The 13904-nt window shown below is 42.9% G+C and overlaps 1 protein-coding gene across 4 annotated transcripts in view; it reads left to right on the top strand.

Moving 5' to 3' along the window:
- Positions 1-1477: 1477 nt before the first annotated feature.
- Positions 1478-13904, top strand: part of ZFYVE16 (zinc finger FYVE-type containing 16) — a 55211-nt gene continuing 42784 nt past the window's right edge. For 3 of the 4 annotated variants that reach the window (XM_073344355.2, XM_073344358.2, XM_073344356.2), the window contains exon 1: positions 1479-1643. The gene's annotated coding sequence lies outside the window, so the exon portion shown is untranslated. Of the gene's footprint in view, positions 1644-13904 lie in introns of all 4 variants that reach the window. The other variant, XM_073344357.2, reaches the window with a different exon arrangement.

Below are 13904 nucleotides of genomic sequence, written 5' to 3' on the forward strand. Positions count from 1 at the left end.
GCTGACAGGGCGGTTAAAAGTCCGGTTGGCGGTGCTGCAGGGCTAAGACAGGCTAGTCCCCACCTGTCCTGGCACCACGCTGCACCCTAGAAGTGGCCAGCAAGTCTGGCTCCTAGGTGTGGGGGGGCCAGGCACACGGCTGCATGTGCTGCCCCCACCCTGAGCACCAGCTTTGCACTCCCATTGGCTGGGAACAGTGACCAATGGGAACTGGGGGGTGGTGCCAGCAGGTGAGAACACCCTGTGAAGCCTCCTGCCTCCAGGAGCCAGACTTATTCCTGGCCACTTCTGGGGTGCAGTAGGGAGCCAGGACAGGCTGGAAGCCTGCCTTAACCTTGCTGTACTGCTGACCCGAAGCCGCCTGAGGTAAGTCTGTGCCCCTGCCCTGAGCCCCTTCCTACAACCAAAACCCTCATCCCTGGCCCCAGCCCAGAGCTCATACCCCCTCCTGCATCCCAACCCCCTGCCTCAACCCCACCCCCAGAGCCTGCACCCTTAGCTCAGACCCAGTACCCCCCCACACGCCAACTCTTTGCCTCAACCCGCAGCCCCCTCCCACATTCCAAATCCCTTGGCCGTAGCCCATCAGAGTGTATTGCTTTTGCAACCTGAATAGTCCTCCAACATAGATTTAATTTGCAAACTGGATACAATTAATTTAGGCTTGAATAAAGACTGGGAGTGGATGAGTCATTACACAAAGTAAAACTATTTCTCCATGCTTATTCCCTCCCTCCTTCCTCAGATGTTCTTGTCAATTGCTGGAAATGGCCCACCTTGATTATCACTACAAAAGGTTGCCCCTCTCCCCCCTGCTGGTAATAGCTCACGTTACCAGATCACTCTCCTTACAGTGTGTATGGTAACACCCATTATTTCATGTTCTCTGTGTAGATAAATCTCCCCCCTGAATTTTCCACTAAACACACCCGATGAAGTGAGCTATAGTTCACGAAAGCTCATGCTCAAATAAATTTGTTAGTCTCTAAGGTGCCACAAGTCCTCCTTTTCTTTTTGTAGATTTGTAATGCATAATTGATACTGAAAATGTTGCAATCTGAGGTGGGACAAGAATTGAGGGCTTCTTCTCACACAAAACTTGCACTCACATTTTGTCCACTGAGGTAGCGAAACCGCCGCTGACTACTATGTGGACATACTGAAATCGGTTTGTGTGTCACTAAACAGATTAATGCTATTTTAACTAAACGGGTGTGAGATCTGTGCGGGGACCCGCCTAAAGTCAGTTGCCAGCAGCAGATTTGGACCTGAAGGGTGATTTTGCTAAAGGATTTCAGCCGTTCAGCTTCCCGGCTCTGTAGCGCCTCCTGCGCCTTGCGGGCGGGCTGGGGCTGGCTCTGTGGACGCCGCCTTGCACCACACAACACGAGGCGCTCGAGGAACTCACCCCCAGCAGCTGCAACGCCCCAAGAGAAGGAAGTGGAGGATTCTGCGCAGGCGCAGAAAGGAATTTCCAAGGAATGGCCGCAGCCTCCGCTGGGCCAAGGAGCAGTAGGCTCTGCGCATGCGCATAGAAACCTGAGCGAGTCCCGTGAAAACACAAACCAGCGGCGAAGCGGCGGCGGAGGTCGCTCTGTGGCGGGCCGCCGTCCCGGAGCCCGTGGGGAAGGGGCGTCTATGAGGTGAGCGAGGTGACGCTGGAGGGGGCGGGGTTCAGGCTCCGAGGGTCACAGGTGGCGGGATCTGGCCCCTTGCCCCGAGGCGCGGCGAAGAAGCCCGTCGCGCCGCCTCCGTGGGGCCGGCCAGCCTTTTCGCGGCGGCTGGGTCAGTGGCCGCCTTCCGCCCGGGGTGGGGAGAGTACTGGGGGGCAGGGTGGGTTAGTTCCCGGCGTGAGCGGGGTATGGGGGGAGGGTGGCTCAGTCCCGTCCCCCGGGATGAGGGGTGGCTGGAATCTGGTGGTCGAGGATTTGGGGGGGAGGCTGTTCGCAGACCCCTGAGCGTCTGTTGTAGGACTTTCAAAAGGCCCTGGAAAGCTGTCCTGGTTGGTGGGCACCCCTGGGATTCACTGTCCCTCTCTGGTGTGTGTTAGACAGCCGCTTTCCGTCCCCAGCTTAAACCAGGCCCTCACACCCTACCCCACAGCTCTTCCTTCCTCCTTTGTGGAGGCTCTTGAATGTTCCCGGTATAGGGAGACCCCTGACTGCTGCGGTATCACAATATAATGTTTCCTGCTCTTTCTTCTTTCTGTCCCGTCCGAGTCTCTCAGCTGGCTTCTTTCATACTGTATTTAGAAACTAACTTTCTGTCCAGTGAGGGGGTAAAATGAGTGATCTCTGAACATATTTAACTTCTTTTGGCTATTCCTATTTCAAACTGAAAGCCTCTGGCAGAGCATCAGTAGTTTCTTCTAGTCTCTAACAATGATTTCCATGACTACAGATGTGCAAGAAGAAAAGGAGTACTTGTGGCACCTTAGAGACTAACCAATTTTATTTGCGCATAAGCTTTCGTGAGCTACAGCTCACTTCACATAAGCTTACGCTCAAATAAATTGGTTAGTCTCTAAGGTGCCACAAGTACTCCTTTTCTTCTTGCAAATACAGACGAACACAGCTGCTACTCTGAAACCTGTAGATGTGCAAGATATTTTATAAATTGGAAAGAGAAATTTTAGAAATGTAGAAAGTAAATTCCTTATGGCAGAAAGTTTCTATCTAATCCAGGCAGATATTATGTAAATTATGACATCCTTTGAAAATCTGTCGGTGAGGTGGAGTAAAATGGGTTGACAAACCCAACACCATTCTTAAATATTGGCAACTGGTACTTTGTTTGCAAATTGTTATTGTGGAGACCACCTATTTTTTAGACATCTTTAGCTTGAATTGAAGCAATTTGCACTCCACAGGCACTGTGTAATAGGTGATTACTGTCAAGAAGTCAGGTGTATTGAATTGTGCTTTCTGCCATACCATAGAAAGCAGAACATTGTTTTCAGTTGCTTTTTTGGAGAAGTATAAACTGATGTTTTGCTTTATTTTGATAGTTTTGGTCAAAATAGACTAGTGAGTACAACTGAATGATTTAATTGATAATGTATATGTAAAGCAGCCTTAGTATAATTTTTATAGACTAAAAAATACTTGTGCCACTCGTGCTCCACAAACTATCTTAAAATTAAGGCTACGTTTTAGTCATGGGTATTTTTAGAAAAAGTCAAGGACAAAAATTCACAGCCCATGACCTGTCCATGACTTGTACTATATACACCTAACTAAAACTTGGGCACGGGGGCTGCAGATGCTCTGGGGGTGGTCTGGGGGTGCGGCATTTGCTGGACGTGGAGCCTGGGACCCCTGTGGGGGGGAGGGGCAGCAATGTGTGGCCCGGGACCCCTGCTGGCCCTCGGGGGAGGGTTGGCAGGCAGGCTCCCTACCTGGCTCTGTGTGTCTCTGCAGCTCCTAGGGGGAGGGAAGGCCAGGGAGGTTCCTGGCACTGCCCTCACCTCAAGCTCTGGCTTCGCAGCTCCCATTGGCCAGGAACTGCATGCAGCCAATGGGAGTTGTGGGGGTGGTGCCTGCAAGCAGGGCCAGTGGCTTGCAGGGCTCCCTGCCCACTCTGCCTAGGTCAGGAGCTGTAGGGCCATGCTGGCTGCTCCTTCCCCCAGGTAAGTGCTGCCCCACACCCCGACCCAGCCCTGAGCCCCCTTCTATACCCAAACTGCTGCTGGCCCAGGGGCTGCCTGAGAGTTCCGGCAGCTCTGACCCAGTTGTACTGGCTGCTGCAAAAGTCACTGAGGTCACAGAAACTGTGACTTTTTCGTGACAGACATGCAGCCTTACTTAAAATACATATGTCTTAATTTCTGAAACTGCAAGGTTAACACCTAGCTGATTCTTAATAATGTATTATTTTAGAAAAAATGAATATTGCAGTTAAAGGTTCCCAACAGTGTCTAAAATTGCCTAATTATTAGCTTCTAGGATTGGGTCATTAAAAAGTTTTCTAATAGAAAATTGTTACACATGGTAGTCGGTAGTCATATTTTATCACAAAAGACAGGAATCTGCAACAGCTGGAGAACACTTAGATTGCTTGAGGAGTTGTTGGTCATCTTTCAGAATTGTTGAAATAATGGTACCTCTATGACTTGTTTTCCAAAGCTGAGTAATAAAAGCTGATGCAGATAGGAATATTGGAGCAATAGACACAGTCAGTAAGAGACTCTATTGTTATGTCAGGAAAATGCATTCTTCAATTATTGAACTGGCTGTTGATGGCACAGCTGTTCTCCTGGCTTCCTGGAACAAGGATAATGAAAACAAGTGATCTGCCTTGGATGGTTGACTTCTTTCCACTGCATTGCTCACTTTGTACCATTTTGTGTTCTGTATATTCAAAAGACTGTTTCACAGATTTAGTGTTGGGCAGGTGCGGGAGAAATAGAGAAGTGGCCAGGCTGCAGCTGCACTGCTGTAGTATAGACAGTCACTGCAGGGATGGAACGGGTTTTTCTGTCACTGTAGTAAATCCACCCATTTGAGAGGTGGTAGCTAGGTTGATGGAAATTCTACACAGGAATTTAGGTCAGTTTAGCTCCGTCATTCAGGAGTGTGAATATTTCACATCTCTGAGCGAAATAGCTAGGTTAACTTAAGTTTTAGGTGTAGCCCAGGCCTCAGGCATTATATTCCTGGTCATTTCTCTTACCATATAATAAGTGCTAAGAGGCCAAAGATGTCAGGTTATTTTATCTCAGGAACTATAATATTTTGTATAATTTGAGTTAAACCTTTGTCAGTGGAATTTGTACACTCTAGTTATGTATGAAGCGACATTACTTCCAAACAAGGCCATATTCCTACAGTTAATAGTGCTCATGTGTCTTGCTTTCTGTATGTTTGCAAACATACAGAACTTGTACCTCTTTTTCTTAACGTCCTGACCCAGCTATTAACTTTGCAACAGAAGCAAGCACCAAAACTGTGGGTATAGATAATACCTTGTACTGCTCAACAAGGATTGCTGTAGTTTGTGGTTAATAACACATTCTGGAGATTTTGTCGTAGTAATCAGACAGTAGTGAATTAGACCACCTCTTGTGAGGTAAATAGCAGTATTGATGAACTCCAAAGGTAGTTGACAAAGAGAACTTTGTTCACTGCCATGTTTGAAGTCCTGCATGTCCTTCTGAAGTGTGGGAATACTGGAGGTCAGGTGATTACGAAGGACTTGTAGAGACTCTTTGGGGTGGGAGAAAAACAGCTGAACCCTGATACCATTCTTAACATCATATTTTTATGCACCATAAAAATTAGTCAAGAAAGATTAAAAAGGGTCTGGTCTAAACACAGAGTTGCACTGGTTTAACGATGTGATATTGCACAGATTTATTCTTGTTTTAAAATAATTGTGCTCTGTCTCAACAATAAACTCTTTTCTCCATGCCCTGTCTCCTCAAGGATTTTTAGATCCAGATAGCTATCTTGATGTTAAAACCACACTTTTTACAGTGAAGACATAGTGTTTGTATATGGACACTCTTACATCTGTTTACATCTGGCTTACAATTGGGTTAGCATGCTCTTTTATATAATGTAGTTCTTGATCCTGCAATTGGATCAGCAGGGTGGGCCCTTGTTTCAGTAGGGGTTCATATTTTCACAAGCCACTGGGGTCTGCCAAGATCTGTCTCTGGATTAGGACCATAATGCTCCCTCTGCTCACCTCCCAAGGCCTTCATAAACATTTGCTACTATTGAACACTAAAATAGTATTTAGATCTCTAGATTAAGTGGATAGATATTTTTGTAATTTTGACCTATGACTAGTCTAAAGTTTACAAAACTCAAAATAAAGGTGGGTCTTTGCCCCCAAAAACTTTTTTTTTTTTTTAAAAAGGGATGGAGTAGGAAGCCCATAAGAGAGTCTACTTTCTGAAAACTGAAATGTTATCTATGTGCCTGTCTTATATAAAATCAGTAATTAGAATTTAAAGTTGCTGTTTACAAGTGTTATCATATACTATATACTTCAGAAAAAAGAAAAGGAGGACTTGTGGCACCTTGTGCATCTGATGAAGTGAGCTGTAGCTCACGAAAGCTTACGCTCAAATAAATTTGTTAGCCTTTAAGGAGCCATAAGTCCTCCTTTTCTTTTTGTGGATACAGACTAACACGGCTGCTACTCTGAAACCTATATACTTCAGATGAATGCAACACTGTGTACAGAGTATGAGCTCCTCACGTTGCAGCTTGAACTGGGTAAAATGCCTGGTAATATTTCTTTATATAAATCTTTCTGTTTGTGGGATGTGAAGTGCTGTAGCAGGAGTTTTTGAGACATGGCTTTGTCATGTGATATGACTGATGAGATTCATACTGCTTCTCTCGTTTTGTATCCACATAAGCTTTTCGCTTAACAAGCTTTTTTGATATTCATTTTGGATGGAAAAAAAGGTATTTGACCAGCAGATATAGTATATTCTAAGATGTCATTAAAGGTCATACTTTTTCCAAAAGCCTTCCTTAAAGATATAACTTATTTTAATTCTGTAGTTTGTACATGCTATTCTACATGTACTGACTTCCTGGCTTATGCTATATAGGTGTATTACTAGTACGTGTAATTACACTATATATCATATATACTTTCTGATATTGCAATTAAGTTTTTGTATAATGATTATTTTCTACTTCTTTAAATTGAGGGTTACTCCTAAAATGTTGGGGTAAATTAAAACAATGAGTGTGTGAGTTTAAGGCTTTATGGTGGATTTGTTTCCAAGTAGACTAAATGTTTACGTAGAAAAGTGGAATGTACTTTTAGTATTCTTTTCTGTAATACATGAGCAAACACCCTTATCTCCCATATGTACCATCTGGGTGCTGTTACATTAATTTAGATAGAATAAGTAGGCCAAGGAATGAAAGATGTTAGTATAAACCAGTCACTGCCCAACATTAAACAGTTTTAAACACGGTTCAGGGTTTGGTATAGAGAGACATCAGCCTGCTTAGTACCATGGTGCAAACACCATTAAAAATCCTTGTAACCATTAATTAATGATACAGAAAAGAAGGAAAAGCAGTTAAAGGATTTGAAATGTAAGGCATGAAGACTTGCTTTTAACAACATCCTTTCTTGCCTTTCCTTTTAACTGAAGAGAGTTTTTAGAAGGAAAAATTCCCTAGTTTGACTCTCTTTTCGATGGTAGTACATATGGTAAAAACTGTCTATTTGAGGAAAAGATAAGTTAGTTGAAATAACTGGAGCTGTTGTTGCTGTTAAGTCTGGTCTCATTTCCTTTAAGACAAAACACAAAACACACACACACACACGGAGAGGAAAGACTGGCAGAAGTAGAAAATACAGCTTCTGTCTCTGATGTTGACTGTCACTTACAACATCACTGCTGGAAAAAAAACAGACACAGCCCTGGCAAACATACCAGCATTGGGCTGAGTTTAGGGCAGTGCTTTTAGTTGCCTCTTTCTGGTAATGTTGCAAAATATACAGTCTTGGCCAGCTAATACACACAGGCATCCAATGAAGTGAGCTGTAGCTCACGAAAACTTATACTCTACTAAATTTGTTAGTCTCTCTAAGGTGCCACAAGTACTCCTTTTCTTTTTACGGATACAGACTAACACGGTTGCTACTCTGAAACCTAATACAGACTCTTAGGAAACAGAAGGGAAAAGGGGAGGGTTAGGAAAGAGAAGTTGGACCATATGAACTGGAACCATAAACTCACTGAACATTAAATCCCACCAAATGAGGGTAAATCCATCCTCATCATCCACACTCATTATACTCCACACCTGAACATAACCATTATATGAACAACATACCCCCATATCTCAATGTCTGTACTTTGACCCGTTAAGCTTTTACCCCCAATTGGGGAGATTGCAGATTATGTATTCCTTATGCCACCCGTTCCTAAACCGAGTTTCGCACCCCTTGATGATCTGTACCTTATTCCCTGATAACCAGAAACTTCTATGCTTAAACTCTGTACCGTTTTCTTTTTACTTCAACATCATCTTAATAAAATTGGGAAGGAGAAGAAAACACAAAGGGTGGGGAGTTTGACCATGTCTCACATCCCAGGTGGTGATCAGAATTCAGCCAGAGCCAGCAGAGATAGTGATGTCATCTGGATCCCTCTCTGGCCTGATCTGGTGAAGACATCTCTCAGTAGGATAACAAAGGCCCCGGAGATGATGGGGATCGCAGCCTGATAGTGAAGCTCACTTCAGTAGCCAGTTTTTCTCCCCAGAGTCTTTCTCTAAGGATCCCAAAAGGGAAGTGATGGGTGGAATAGCTCATCTTCTCATTATTTTATCCACCAGTTAGGCTTAATTTCTGACACACCCATTTTGATTCACTTATTTCTGATCCCAAGCTTCTTTTGTTTACCATACATGATCTTAACATAAGTTCTTGAGTTGTATCAGGAGGCCTTTTTTGCTTGGACTTATACAGTGTTTGTCTTCCTTTCATATGTTTTCCCTTTAACTTTTGTTGTTACAGGTTATTGTGACGTTTTATAAACTTTTGCTCACTGTTTACAGCTACGCTCAGTGTTAGGGTAAATTTGTAGGCCCAATTATAACCGTGCTCAACCTACAAAATGAATGGAATGATAACTGGAAGAAAGACCTTTTTGGTAAATATTTCCTTGGAAACATTCATGATCAGCTTTTTTTTTTTCTAAAGGGGATCCTACTTATTCTTCTTCTCCTTAAGTGGCACCCCAGGACAATAACTGCAAAGTCCGTGTGAGTCAGTAGGATAGACCTAGGCCATACAGTCTTTAACTATGTAAAACATACATCTTTTACTCCTGGGGGAATTCTGGACCCAAAAATAAAAAAAAATTCTGCGCACAATATTTAAAAATTCTGCATATTTTATTTGTCAGAACACAATATAATCATGTCAGTTTCAATTATTTTGGTAATTTATTTAAAAATACCTGTCAGCAAATATGTCTGTAACAATGCAGATAACAAAAAAGATCCAGGAAATATTTTTGGACTCCTTACTATGTATATTAATATTTGTATTAATAATTCATTTATACTAACATACTATGTATATTAATATTTGAGTAATAATTCATGTAAACTAAAATACAGAAACATAATAGACCATTCAAAGTGAAGTGGCCTGTTAACACTCCTGTAATCACATGACTAAAAATGGGGTTAGTGGGTTACATATCTGACTCTGCCAGAATGACAGATGCAAAACTTGCATTCATATCTCCACTGCTACAATGATCAGCACTCTTCATGACACATCTTTTAAGATCCGGGCCAACATGTGGTGTACCTCATCCATCCAATGCACTAAATGCCCCAGTAACAACTATGTGGATGAAACCAGATGATCAATACACACTTGAAAGAACTCTCACAGGAAAACGCTAAAAACAAAACACCAGATCATCTGTGGGTAAATACTTTTCACAGAGTGAGTGATCACCCTATATCTGATTCCTAAGTCCTCATCCTTAAAGGAAAACTACACAACACTTTGAAAAGATGAGCCTGGGAGCTTAAATTCTTCATTTTGCAAGACACTAAAAATCATGGTGTTAATAAAGAACTGGATTTATGGTTTATTCCAACAATCTGTAACCCACTAACCCTCCTTTTTGTCCTTTGACTGCAGTGGTGTTAATGGGCCACTTCACCTTGAATGGTCCCATTGAATGTGTTAACTACTTATGCTAAGATATCTGTTCAACCTTTTATTTATCTGTGACAACTGAGTATCTTACCCACACCTGAAGAAGAGCTCTGTGTAGCTCAAAAGGTTCTCTTTTATCAAGAGAAGTTGGTCCAATAAAAGATATTGCCTCATCCACCTTGTACCCCTTAACATTTGTGAGAGACTGCTGTCTGTAGGCTACAACTGCCAACCTTCCAGTTCATAAATATTAACCCCGCCCTTTGAGTTTCTCTCTTGAGGTGGTGCCATATGCTCAGTGACAGACAACTGAGAGTATGTATACCAGGGTGGGCAAACTTTTTGGCCCGAGGGCCACATCTGGGTATGGAAGTTGTATGATGAGCCATGAATGCTCATGAAATTGGGGGTTGGAGCGCAGGAGGGTGTGACAGCTCCAGCTGGAGGTGCGGGCTCTGGGGTGGGGCTGGGGATGAGGGGTTGGGGTGCAGGAGGGTGCTCTGTGCTGGGACCAAGGGGTTCAGAGGGTGAGAGGAGGATCAGGGCTGGGGGTTGGGGCGCAGGAGGAGTTCACGGGTGCAGGCTCCGGGTGGCACTTACCTCAGGCAGTTCCCAGAAACAGTGGCATGTCCCTACTCCGGCTCCTATGCGGAGGCGTGGCCGGGCAGGTCTGCATACTGCCCCCTCCACAGGCGCTTCCCCTGCAACTCCCATTGCCCATGGTTCCCGGCCAGTGGGAGCTGCAGGGGCAACTTGTGGAAATCCTTGGCTGCTCCATGCTTAGAAGCTGGAGCAGGGACATGCCATGCTGCTTCCGGGAGCCAGGCGGAGCCACGGCACACGTGGAGTGGGGCAAGCCCCGGACCCTATTCCCCAGCGGGAGCTTGAGGGCTGGATTAAAACGTCTGAAGGGCTGGATGTAGCCCCCGGGCTGTAGTTTGCCCACCCATGATATATACACTGCTATAAAAGACCTGCGACTGGCCTGAGTCAATGCTTTTCAGGGGACGGGGGAGCCTGTGGGGTGATAAAATTGCTGTGTAGTTGTTCAGAAACTCTGCAAGAGGGCAGGGTCTCAGAGCCTGGGTTTCAGTTCAAACCTGAATGGCTATTTTACAATTTTATAGTCTCACAGCCCAATCCCTGGTGCTATGGGTTTTTTATTGCAGTATAGACGTACCCTGAATGTTGCTTGAACTCCTACAACCTAACATGGAATCCCTATTGTATGAAACTTTTTGCTTTGAAAAGTGGCGTCATGCTAGTGTTCAGGCAACACATTGTGAAAGCACTACCTTTTGAAAGGGTATCAAATGTCACAGAGCAGAATGGTGCTATATGTTCTCTCAGACTTTTGGATATAGACTCTTGAAGGACCAGAAGAAAAGTGAGATTTTTTTCATAACCTTCAAATAGTATAAAATATTTTTTTTAAAGAAAAATCTCTGGTTATTGAAATAATTTATAGCATAAATATGGTATCTTTAAGAAAAATAAAATGTTATTGAAAAACTAACTCTCTAGGGCATCTTTATCCTCTAATTGCTGAATAACACAAATGTAAAATAGTGCTTGGAAGTCAGTATTGGAGTCCAGATTCTAAGCTTATGCTAACATGAAACCATAAGCATTCGTAAAGAACCTGACACATCAGACTTTCTTTTTACCCTGAAATTGAACACCCTGTCTATCCATCTGTGTTCACATGCTCCCATACCAGTCATTTGTCTTGGTAAATAAAATGTAAGGATCTTGCTCTTGAGAAGGAGGTTTCATTTTTTTCAAAATGGTTTTTGTCTCCTTTGAACAGTCAGGAGGAGCCTTTACCATCCTTGTCCTAAGGAAAACGTCTTCTTGTGCCTACGTGCCCTGTTCATTACGAATAATAAAAAAGTGTAAAGGTTTTTTAGGAGAATAAAAATACAAATAAGTCATACACAGCGTCTTGTGGTTGCTTACCACAAACAGTCAGGCAATTGTTATGGGTGCTATAAAAGTAAAATTATTTTGTGTCATGAAATATTGATGCCACTAAATACATCGCTAGGAAATGCCATAAACTGACATAGCAGTAGTATATGATCATTTAGCCACCTCTGGGATGAAGTGTGCCATCTGTTTGGTTCTGACAGCACGACACGTTTTTTAGGAGGGGAAATTGTGTGGGGGGAATCTCTGATTCAAAAGGTAGGGAGAACTTCTATACTCAGAATGTAGTTATTTTAGTTAGAATTTGGGCACTGGAGTTAATGCCCCTTCTCTTCTTAAGATGTCATGGAATTGATCAGGAGTAGTGAGGGCCTCAGACTCATTTCTCATCTTAAAAACATCTCCAGCCATATCGCTTCAGCCCCTGACCCCCACATCGTCTTGCCCAGTGTCATGCTGGGAGTTTAGTACTGGCTTAAAGGAAAGAGCACCCAATAATGAATTGCCAGCACAACTTTCTGCAACAGTTGGGTTTTCTTTGGAGGACTGTCATCTTTGTCAATTTGTTAGTCTCTAAGATGCCACAAGTACTCCTGTTTTTTTTGTCATCTATAAAGTGACCACCATATTTTTCAAAAACTGGGATGCTTGTAGAAGCAACTACAGAAAAAAGTTGTGGGGAAACTAGGAGAGAGAATTTTGTTTGACCTAAAGATAAAATTGGGAGACGGGCAGCCTAAACAGCTGGTGCTGGCTCTTGTGAATTTCTGTTTTTATAGCATACTTGAGCCATCCCTTAAAATAAATAAAACTTGGTTGGTTATTGCCTCACTTTGCACCCACCTTTTCTGTTAAGTAAAAATTTACTTTATCTCCATTCTGTGTTCTTTTCCCTTACCTCTAATTTTTCCTTTCTTCTGTTGTCTGATATTTTTCTCTTTTCAGTCTATTTTCTCCCCTTAATGTCCTTTTCTTGTTTGTCTTCTCCTATATTGTGTGCTCGTCTTCCTTCTGCCAAGTTTCTGGTTTCTTCCCTGATCCTCTTTTACTCCTTTCTTATCTTGTATTCTCAATTCCTGATTTCTCTGTACTGTCCCCAGGATTTCATCTTGCATTGGGTCTCCCCTGGCCCCACCAAAAACTTTCATCCGCTTCTTCCCTAGTCCCAAAGCACATGTGCTTTTCAACTGCATGCTCCTACAATCTTTCTCTCTACCGTGTTCTTTTCATAATCAAGCAAGTACACAAACACAGGCAGAATCCACCTACACATGCAGGCTCCTCACAACTTCAATACAAGTGGGACTTGTTATACAGGCCTCCCCCCCCCCCCCAATAAATAAATCCACATGCATACCTACTGCAGATCTCCCCTTCCCAACTCAGGCAGCCTTTTGTCCTCCCAGAGTCTTTGTGTCTCTTTCAACCCATTTTGGTGGAGGCTAGGCGTGACCCAAAGTTATAATGCATTCAGCCCCCTGAGGGAGGGGGTATGTTATGTTGTGTTCAGCAGCAGTCTTCCATAACAGATTAAGGATAAATATTTGTTTCTTTTCTGGTAGTGTCAAGGAGCATCAGTAAGGGTCAGGTCCTTTTTATGCCTGGTGCTGTCCAAATACAAAGGAGGACAGTCCCTGGCCCAGAGAGGTTTATGCCCTAAGAAAAAATACGGATTGAGGTTCATGGGGCTCAGTGTGAGATTAAAGGATTTCTGAGGCAAATCTTTGTCAATCTCTTCACTCTGCCTCAGTACCCCCTTAAATGTTTGTAATCAGTAAAATGTATAAATCCTATTAATCTTTCTTCAGGAGGTGAGCAGCCATTAATGAAAAACATCTTATTTGTTGTTTCATTTCTATTTAATATGAATATTGGGCTGAGCTGTAAAAAGTTCAGTGATAAGATTTTAATTTTTTTTCCTAAATATCTTTTTGTCACAGAAACACAAATGCAAGTTCTAATAAAAGATAAAACAGTTGCTTAAAGCTATCTAGTCCTGTCTTGCCTTTTAAAATACTCTAAATGTTGAACATCAGGAGCAGTGCAATTAGATACCTTGCTTACTGTATTTTAACATATATAATAAAAGATGATCATGTAATCATTTACAGTAAATGGGTAATTTAGTTATAGGGTTGTAATTCCACTGACAGTTTTCTGGAGCCTAATCTTGGAGACTGAAGCCTGAGTGGCTAATATATTGACTAGAGCCCCAGAAGAAAATTAAGATAATTTGTCTTGTCTCTTTCCAACAGTTTCCCCATTCTGCAGCTTGAATATAATTACTTTACTCATAATTCATAGACGACATC

The sequence above is a fragment of the Lepidochelys kempii genome, chromosome 5 (assembly GCF_965140285.1).
Source record: "Lepidochelys kempii isolate rLepKem1 chromosome 5, rLepKem1.hap1, whole genome shotgun sequence".
Taxonomy (NCBI): domain Eukaryota; kingdom Metazoa; phylum Chordata; order Testudines; family Cheloniidae; genus Lepidochelys; species Lepidochelys kempii.